The sequence below is a fragment of the Arvicanthis niloticus genome, chromosome 20 (assembly GCF_011762505.2).
Source record: "Arvicanthis niloticus isolate mArvNil1 chromosome 20, mArvNil1.pat.X, whole genome shotgun sequence".
In the NCBI taxonomy this organism is placed as follows: domain Eukaryota; kingdom Metazoa; phylum Chordata; class Mammalia; order Rodentia; family Muridae; genus Arvicanthis; species Arvicanthis niloticus.
In genome coordinates, this window is record NC_047677.1 from 49,339,625 (window position 1) to 49,349,977 (window position 10,353).

At 54.0% G+C, this 10,353-nt stretch overlaps 1 long non-coding RNA gene across 1 annotated transcript; it reads left to right on the plus strand.

Annotated features, from left to right (window-relative positions):
- Positions 1–839: 839 nt before the first annotated feature.
- On the plus strand, positions 840–8,734 carry LOC143435215 (uncharacterized). Its single transcript, XR_013105327.1, has 4 exons — positions 840–903; positions 4,458–6,368; positions 6,734–8,212; positions 8,427–8,734. It is a non-coding gene; the product is annotated as an uncharacterized LOC143435215 (long non-coding RNA).
- Positions 8,735–10,353: the final 1,619 nt, after the last annotated feature.

A 10,353-nucleotide genomic window follows, 5' to 3' on the forward strand; every position in this document is an offset into this window, starting at 1 on the left:
ATTTTTAGCATGTCACCTCATGCTCGAAGTGTCCCAATGTGTCTCTAGGCATCTCACAGAGGAAGGAGACACAGGCCTGGCTGAAAGGCAGGGCTCTTGTAGACCTTGAACCTTCTGCTTCCGTCTCATCAGCCAGAGCTGATGCACGGCCAGCTCCATATACAGCCACTGCAGGTGGCCAGAGGGGAGGGAGGGAGGGCCTGATATGCAGCCACACCCCATCTCAAACAGTCCCTGGCTGGCAGTTCCCTCCTGCTTGGGCCCTTCATGTTGAGGCCTAGGTCTGGACCCTTCTCTGCCTTTCTTTGGCAGTCATCAGGGATCTGGGAGGAGGCTTCCCCCTGGGCCTGTGGATGGGCTCCATGAGGTCCATGGGGTCCAAGAGAAGGCATGCCCAGTAGCTTGCTCAAAGGGCTGTAGCCTACAGTGGGCAACGCTTCCTGGAACTGGGAACAGACAGAAGCCCAGAGCCATGTAGGGTGGTATACTGGACAGAAACAGAAAGCCTGGGGGGCGGGGGTGGCCAGGCAAGGGCCACTTTAGTTTCCTGGTCTGTAAAATTAGGGTAGCCAGTCACTCGTTCACACACTCACGCACACACAGAACTCGTATCTTGTGAGGCAGAAGGGCGTGTCTATGGCCTTGAGACTCCGCAAGCAAGAAGAGGGCAGAGCTCATGTTCCTGCACCCGATGTCCAGCTGAGAGAGCAAGGAGCAAAATTAATACACAGCGAATTAATATGACGTCCAAGAGCGTGGGCGCGGCACAGGGAAGGGGGTGGAAGGGTCATGTGACGGAGGAGGGGGAAGGAGGGGGAGGGGGAGGAGGAGGCAGCTGCTGCCTTGGAGCTTGGGCAGGCCTCTTCCCCGCTGAACTGGACCAGGAGGGAGAGGGACAGCCATGTGAGTGTGAGAGGAGCAGAGGGGACTCCCGCAAGCTTTGGCCTAGCTGCCTGGTTATCGAGGGGTGTGTTAGAGGCAGGGGAATGACGGATTTAGACCTCTAGCCAGCCTCTGGCTCAGCCAGGCCCTGAGAGGGCTCAGTCTCCCAAGCAGAAGGCAGAGACTCGGGGTACACTCTGCTAGGCGGGGGGTGGGTGGGTGGGTGGGGGGGTAGCAGAGGCAGGTAGAGGATGGGAGGGAGTGGGGGCAGAGACAGGTCTGATAGCTGTCTCTTCTTTATGGAATAGAGGGGTTCTGAGGACTGGAAGGGACACTGTAGTGGCTTCCCAGCAACTAACTATTGTCTGCTGGGACTCATGGTGCACTATGGCTCCCACTGCCAGCAGCCCAGGGGCGGGGCTGTCAAGGCAGCTCGGTGGGTAGCTGAGACTTGGCCCTAGGCTATTGGTTAGATGGATGTAGGGATGTGGCCAAGAAGGTAGAAGAGAAGGCAGGCCCAGTAGCCCAAGGCTCAGAGGAGAACTAGAAGCCTGATCCAGAGAGAAAGAGGGGTCCCAGGGTAGGCTGGCCCAGGTGACATTTGGCCTAGCGTGATCCGGTGATTCAATAGGTCCTGTCACGGTGGGTGGCCAGAAATTAACCATGTGCGTGCCTCACTGCTCCTCCAGCTCCAGTCCTGAGCCCCAGATGCCTGTCCTGTCCAACTGTGGGTACCAATGCCCTGTCTTTAACGTATATTAGTATCCCAAAAGTAAACTGGGAGATGCAAAATGTCTGTGTTTGCTTGAACAGACATGAAATGAGACATAGTCACTGTAGCTTCTTATCAGCAACCAGGAATTCCCACAAGGCACTTGTGTTGCTGGGGAAGAACAAGAAGCATTTATTTAGTGCCGACTGTGTACCCTTTTTCCACTGGTGGCTACCAGCGGTCTATACCCTACCCATTACTTCTGGGCCACTGAGTGGACAGCTTGCCCCGTTCAAGGGGGAGAAGCCGCTGTGGAATATACAATTTGTTCAGAGACAACCTTAGCAGTAGCTGGGTACAGAAGTAGATAGTGTGTGACTCTGGTGTCCCCTGCTGCTCCAGCTGAGCCAAAGCAGGGAGATAGGCCCAGTATGGTGTCTATAGGGAGGAGACTGTGGGTGGGTACCTGAGGACCCAGTCATCTGCAGTCCTAATGCCGTCAGTCCCCTGGGCTCACTATCCTGGTGCACTGAGGCACAGATGCTAGTCTTGAAGGTAGAGACGGCTGTCTCCTTAGGAGGAGAGGACACTGGGGGGAGTCTGGGACAATCCCAGGTGGGTGGCTGTTCCTGGCCACCCAGAGAGCTGGAAGGCCCTCCTTTGGAGCTATTCAGCTCCCCAACTTCCTAGGCCCCTTCCCATTTGCCTTCTGTGGCGCTTCCCATATGAGCTCTATCTGGTTTCTGAACCCTGGGCAGGCCACATGAGCAGGTGACAGCAGTAGGTGACTGGCATCCCCACTGCTGGCAGCCGAGGCCTGGGACAGACCCCCGGTGCCTCCAACTTCTCAGCTCCGCTATGAAATGAGTGCCATCTGTGTTGGAGTGGCATCATAGTCACAAAAAGCCTGACACAGTCTAGTTGGGAAGCAAAGAGGTTTGTTTTGGCTCATGGATCTGGAAGTTGAAGTTCAAGATTGGGCAGCTTCGTTGGTTTGGGCCTCTCTGAAGGGCAGCACAGCATGGGGGAGGGGCCCCTGGTAGGGTGAGCAGTTAACCTCTAGCCAGAAAGCAGAGAGTCCTACCAGGCCTGCCTCTCACTCTGAGGACGACCCCCCTCCCCTGACCCATATGTAGCTGCTCCCGCAGACCCAACTCTCAAAGGTCTGATAGCACCGTCCAGTCTTGCTGTCCTGAGCTCCTAGCCTTTAACACTTGGACTTTTGGGGACACTGTCCATATTTAGACCAAAGTAGCCTCTCATGGGATCTTTTGTGGGGGGAAGGGGGACAGTTAGAAATGGATACAACATTTTAGCCCCCGAGCCTAATGCCTGCTACACAGTAAGTGCTCAATTAAAAGTGAGCAGTACCTGTAGGGCTTAGTGTACAGGGGACATAGATGGCCTTTAACCTGTCATTCCAGCCTGGGCTGCCTGCCCAGATCCAAGCTCCTGGTGCAACCCTGATCCCAACCTTTCTGCAAACACCCAGCCTTGGCGGTCACCTGTGCTCTCCCTAGCTTCATTCTGTGGATCTGACATGCCTTACTGCTCGGCCCTTCTCTTCTCCACCGAGGCTCCATGACTGTGCCTGTTCCCATCGGTTCCCCACCCACCCACAGAACAGTGCCAGGGAGAAGGAGGCCACCACCCCCTCCTGGTGTCCTCAGTCATGTACACCTGTGTGGTAGGCCAAGAGCCCAGCTTCTCAGAGGGGCGGGCGGTGTCTGCCCTGCTGGTAGGGAACAGACTCTGTGGGTGCCCTGTCTTCTTCAGTTCTCAGATCTTAACACTAGAATAAATCCCCCCCTCCCCCCTCCTGTTTTCAGTATCTCCTGAAGGAAAGGAAAAGAAAGCACAAAAGCAGTAAGGCCGGCTCAGAAGGTGGCAGGTGTAGAGAGGACTCAGCTGCAAAGGGAGGCAGCTAGACCCCCAGTGCTTTTTGTTTGGGGAAACACAGAGATGTGGGGGAGGGGGTGCTGCCAAGATGCTACCACCCAGGCACAGGTTCTGCCAGGTGAGGCAGACTCCCAGAGATCTGGTGCTCTGAGCAACCCTGCAAGCCCTTCCCTGAGCTGCTCCTGCCTGCCGCCCACCCACCCACCTCCACTCCGGTGTGACCACTGGGGTTGCTCTTGATGAAATTTGCATTTTATCAGAGATAAAGCCACAAGAGGCAGCAGCCATTTCTGAGCATAGTAAGAAGATGTCCACTCCCCCTCATCTGAGAATGAGGGCAGCTCAGTGTGCGTGGGCGGTGGCTGTCCTTCCTGACACTCTTTTTTTATGTCACTCAGTACTTAACAACAGGTGGCCAGGCTTGCTATTTTGAATGTCCTATTTGACAAAATAAAACATTGGCAACCCTATGTTGGTCCCGAAAATATCTTTTGGAGATTTTTGCCAGGGGGATGAAATCCAAGTGTCTGCGACTGTTGAGCTAAACGGCTGAATCAGGCACTTGAGACGGAGCGAGTCATAGCTATACAGCTGTATTCACGGATGATGACTGTGGGGGAGGGGGCTTGTGAGCTGTGGACATTTATTGACAGATATGCTTCCCATGGTGAGAACTGAACACAGAGAAGTATGCAGAGTGGTGGGGGCCGGGCCGTCCAGTCCCACTCACTGTCTTACCTAAGTGAGGAAACTTGCAGCGGTGTTGGCTGCTCTGTGGCCTCTTCCTTTTTCCACCCTTTGAACCCCCTAACAGTAGATAGGAGAGGAAAAAAAGGATGGAAAGGAAAGGGGTTATCGTCGGTTCCTTCCGTGGATGAGGGGTGCTGAGCTTCTTGGGGTGAGTTTGATCTTCACCTTCTGGATAGCTAATTTCTTCGTGTCATTGGTTCTTCTTTCTGCACAGCTACTTACAAACTGCAGCCACCAACAACCAACAACAAACAACCAAAAAAACCCACCACCAACTCACCCTCCCTCTTGGGGCCAGAACATTTATACACCCCTTAAAAAACAAAACTCCCGCCGGGCAATGGTGGCGCACGCCTTTAATCCTAGCACTTGGGAGGCAGAGGCAGGTGGATTTCTGAGTTCGAGGCCAGCCTGGTCTACAGAGTGAGTTCCAGGACAGCCAGAGCTACACAGAGAAACCCTGTCTCGAACAAAACAAAACAAAACAAAACAAAACAAAACAAAACAAAAAAAACAAAAAACAGAAAACAAAAAACAAACCTCCCCAGAATTCCAAATGTCACACAATTGCAGAAACTTATCTGCAGCTGACAAAAATCACACCCCTGCTAGAGCACGAGGCAAACCCAAGTCAGCTGCTGTGGACAGTCTGAAAGTAGCCCCAATACCTGGAACTGAACAAAAACATTCTTACAATACAAAATGCCAAAACTGTCACTATAGAAACTGAGGCTTAGCCAGGGAGAAAAACAGCCCAGGCCTTACACAGCGAGTAGACAGCCCAGGCTCTTGTCACCACACTCTGGCAGCCTGTCTCCCCGGGTCCTGCAGAAGGATGGGCAGCAATGTACACTAGGACAGCGGAACCTGTGTCACTTCCTGGAAATGCAGAAATTGACGTGGTTGACAGCCAGTCACACCATACGCAAGAATTAGCTCTTGCGTCAGGCAGGAACACAGCTCAGCGGTAGAGCACTCGCCAAACCCGATAAAGCCCCAAGTTCAATCCTCGTATTGATTAAGGAGGGAGAAGATTAAACAAAGACAGACTCAAGAGCCAAAGGCAGAAACTCAGTGGGAACCTCTGTGCTGTCTGCTGTTCCTCCTGGAAGGTCCCTCACAGGTCAATGTGTTAAACACTTGGTCCCAGCTTGCCTCTTGTCCTGGTGGTGCTGAGAGCGATGAGCCTGGAGGGAGTCCTTTGAGTCATTGTGGGCGTTCCCTCCAGGGCAGCCTGAGACTCAAGTCTCTCTTTCACTTCTGGGTCATGAGGGACTGGTTTCTCACGGAAGCATGCTCCTACCCATGCTGAGTCGGCCATCCCAACAGAGGTCTAAAAACAACACACGCACCCAGCTGGAGGTTCAAACCTCTATAGGTGTAAAAATAAAAATTGATCCGTTCTTATTCAGTAAAACAAGCCTTGAACTTCTTACTCTCCTGCCTCTACTTCCTGAGTGCTGCGATTACAGAATTACACCATCACACCCGACTTTTAAAACTTTTTATAAGTCGGCAGTGCCAGGTATTTGTCGTCATGGCAGGAAGCTGGCTGACGGCCTCAGATCTGGCGATGGCATCTCAGCTGTGAGGGCCCACGACGGCACCAGCACCCAAGAAAGACACAGAGCCAACGGTGTGGGAATTAAAAAACTTGTGCTTCAAAGATTCAAGAACACAAAGACCACGTGCAGAAAAGGTGATGCTTTCTGCAAATTGCACATCTCAGCAGCGGACTCTGTCTGAGATCAAGGACTCTGAGGACTTGGAAAAAAGACAAGAGACAAATGATGTGAGCAGAAATTTCTTGAGCTTCCTGATGGGAGTAAGAGTCGGATTGGCAATGAAGCATCATTACCACCGCAGGGGAATGAAATCAAAGCCTCAATGAGATACTGCTTTACCCTGGGATGGACACTCCCGAACCTTCTAGAAGGACTGTCGAAGTAGAAGGACCTAAATCTTGCTCTGTGGGTGGAATTTGACAAGACCTTTCAGGGAGAGGTCTGGACGCTCCAGAATGGCCACAGGCTGAGCAATCTCACCTCTCGGTGGACACCCACAAGAACAGAAAACTTATACGTCTACACAGCTTCCTTTCGACTCTGGCTGGAACAGTACAGAGGTAAGTACCCCAGTGTCGGATGGATGGACAGAGCATGGCTTGTGTGTCCAGTGAGCATGCAGGGTGGGAACTTGCATCCTCAGCCTCTGTGGGATAGATGCCCAGGAATGAAATACTCATCATATACTGTAGTTAGCGATTTTTAAAATGACCGCACAACCAGGCAGCGAGACACACACCTGTGTACTTCCAGCACTCTGGGAAGGAAGGCAGAAGACTTGGGCATTTAAGTGTCAAGCTGGGCTACTACATAAACAAACAAACAAACAAACACCCAAAGCAAAATCAAAACAAAAATGCCAAAACAAATAACGAAAACCCAGCCACACAGTTTTCTAAAGCCCTCTCTCATTTTACATTCTTAGGCAAAGTGGCATTCAAGCCGAGACCTCACAGATGGGAAGTGGTCGGTCAGGCAGTGAACAGGAAGTCTGGGATGCACTGGAAGCGGAAGCAGCAGCAGCAGCAGCAGCAGATGCCCACAGCTGCCGCCACCACGATAGCAGGAGTGAACTCACACCTGAGGTCCCACAAAGTCCTGAGCCAGGGGTCTCAGGAGACGACTGGTAAGATCTGCGATGAGGCTTCTGAGAGGACCTGAAGTGTGGGCCTGGCGATGATGCCATGGATGACAGGATCTGCATTGTGCTGTGTGGACTGAATGTGAGGGATGAGGACTCCATGGGACATATGAACTCTTAGCCTCAGAATGCTGGGCAAATGCCTTAACTTCTGTGACTATGAAATGGGTGTCAATTCCCTGTGGCAAGAGGTTCTGAGACCTGTACCACAGACAGGAAGGCCAAATGAAGCTGGGTGAGAAGGCCCAGGTGTTATCTTAGGGTGGTCACACTAGGCTCCTCCCAGCGACCTAGCAATGGCAGGTGTCATCACTTGCCTCTGCCGGGTGCGGGCAGCTTATAAAAGGACTGCTTACTAGGTCTCTGTCGGGCGTGGAAGGGTATCCTGGTTCTCGGGTTGTGGGCGTTCAGCCACGCCCCCAGAACCAGGCCCCTGACATGAGGTCTAATCTCCATTCAACCTGCTTTGGAAAACTCCTAGACTCCACGTGTCTCCTGGGCCTGCAGCCAGGTTCCCAGCCTTTGGAACCCTGAACCTTCTCGAAGCAGCCGCTGACCCACCAGTGGCAGCTGCGTGAATGTGGGGCCCTCTGCCAGTGGTGTGGAAAGTCCGCTGGGGACCGCCAGGCGACTTTGTCTCCGCCGCTGGAGTTTTTTTTTTCCCATAGCTGTCGCCCAACGTGAGGCATGAACACCCATGCGTCTACAAGAATTGTCCTGGCCGAGTCTGCTAAGCAAGTACATTTCTCGCGAGGCATGGCACCGGAGCTCTCCCTTCTCAGCGTGCACTGCATGCTCCCGGCCTCCATCCTGCCGGGTGTCCCAAGACCCCCCAGATGGTGGCCAATCTCTGCGCACGGACCTGTCGCCTTGCGCCCCCACAGTCTTCGTTCTGCTGTGTGCCCACCTGTAGTGGCGTCTGGGGCCCAGAACGGAGATCCTCACCCGAGAGCCCTGCGCCCGCCCCTGCTAAAATCAGGCTGAGTTCATTCCCCACCCAAGTGTGAGCCCTGCTGCGTCCACTTGGTGCGGTGTGAGACAAGCACAGCCAAACTTTCTGCGCCCACTTCGCTTCTGCTCCCCTGCGGTAGACACCACCTCCCTGAGACATCCGCCCCGGGGCAAAGGACTGCTGCAGACCAGCGACACAACAGAGATCCACACTCTGCACCCACGCACGGGCCTGCATTGTTTCCCACAGGTGGTGGACAACGGGCGCAGAGCCGGCTCCACAAGCGCCCCCTGCTGGCGCCTGCAAAAACCGTGAGTAACATCTCTCTCTGTCCACCCTACCCCCTCTTTCTCTCTCTCTGATTCTTAGCTACAGTCTAACTCCTGCCTACTTCAAAAGACTAGGTCTCTTTCTCTCCCCACGTGTTCTCCAGCTAAAGGACAAGATGGCAGCGGCTCCCTAGCCCCCACTCTTCCCCCGCCTGGGACCCTGCCGCTGGACTACCCCTCGAGTTTTCTCCCACAGGTCTCCATGCGGGTCCCTCAACCAACTGGAGCAGAGGCTATCCCTGAGCCTAACGCCTACCAGCCAAGCCAGCCTGCGGGCCCCATACCCCTAAATGGACAGCCGTGACTGGCCTCAGCGAGGATATGTCTAGTCCCACAGCAACTTGATGTACGGGCTGAGGGGGGAATGGGGGGCTTGGGGGCTGACCCCCAGAGGGGGCTTCCCCTTCTGAGGGAGATGAGGGGAGGACTTATGTGAGGAGTACTGAGAGGAGAGGGCAGGCTGATACTGAGTTGTAAAACAAATAAATAAATTTGATAAAAATCTGTTTCATGGGCATTAAAAAAAAAAAAAAGACTGCTCCCCCCCCCCCCAGTTTTCTGTTCCCACGTGTTCCTGGCTGGTCTCTCTCCCCCTTTCTGTTTGTCTCTGTGTCCTGTCCTTTTCTCTGCCCTTGTGGCTCTGCTCTTGTCCCTCTGCCTCCACCCCTTCTCCAGGTTCTCAGCCTTCCCCACATAAACCCCCTTTTACAGATCTGCTGCATGGTGTCATTTCTCAAGGACACTTTGGCATGGGCCTGCCAGGTGCTCTGCTCACCACACCGGGCTGCTCACTAGACGGGGGTCAGGGGCTGCCTCATGACTCTACCCACAGGCAGCAAAAGCTTCTACAGGATTCTAGAGCCAGCCAAGGCTCAGACCAGAAATGTCTCCATGGTCTCTGGCCCTGGTATAGATTGTCTAGGAGGAATTCTGTCCGTGCTGGCTGTAACCCAGGCACAGCCACACGGTGCTAGGTGTGGGGAGGAGCATAGGCTCCTGTGTCCCCTCAGGTGTCCCCGACACCAGCACCTCCACCTCAGCAACCCCAAACTCCCAAGTCTCCAGGAGTATTTTTGGATGGCTTTTATGTAGCAATCACCTCTGGTGACAGAACTCCTCTTCTGGCCCTCTGCCTCACCAGGCAGTGCAAGGCAGGAGGCCCCAGTCCCCCACAGGAAGCACCAGTCCCCCAGTCCTACCTGGGTCTGGAACTACTCTCAAAGACTACCCAGCCCCTTCATCACCTCATCCATACACAGAAGCACCAAGCTCAGGCCAGCAACCCAGCCACAGAGCTGAAGTGACCCATCAAACACACTCCAAAAAAGGGCAAGTTCTGGGCACCCTTGTAGGTGGACACTGGAGCGTGCTGGTGTGTGACGTGTGAAGTGTACGTATGTCATGGGAACACGTGAGGGACAGCCTGTGAAGCCTGAGGAACAGAGTCTCAGCTGGACCCCAGCCCACTGTGGCTTTAAAGTTTGTCTCCCCAGCCTCTCTACTGCCAGAGCTTTTCCTCCTCAGGCCCCTCCCTGCCACCTTCACTAACCTGGCCACTTAGGAAGACTGTGGAGACTGGCCCAGGTGTGAGGCTCCTGCTAACATCCATGGCCACTGGAGGCTCCTGGGACGGGCTCCCAATCTTGCCTCCCTCTGCCTGTGCCAGGAGGCACGACAGCCAACTTCCTACCACCCTGCTTAACCCCCCTCCTTCCTCTCCTCTCCCAGTCACCCCCTCATTCTCTCTGGTGGGGTCTGGGAGGCTTCTCACATCCAGGAGTCTCCTCAGCAGCCTGCCCCATTCCTCCATCTTGGTTCTATTAGATCTGTAGAGTTGGGACTTAATCTTCCCTGCAATATTAATGGTCCAGTCAGGAGTGCTGGGTACCAGGTGAGCAGCAATGTTCCTTTATTAATAAGGCAGTGCCAGCTGGAGTGCCCCACCCACACACAGGTTGCTGTGATGTCAGCAGTAGCGACTGAGAAGAACCAGCACGGTGTGTGTGTGTGTGTGTGTGTGTGTGTGTGTGTGTGTGTGTGTAGGTGTGACAGAGGAGGGGGAAGCCAGGCCCCTGGTCTCTCAGCCTCCCTCAGCCTCTAACTTGCTCCCTCCGTTTTTTTTT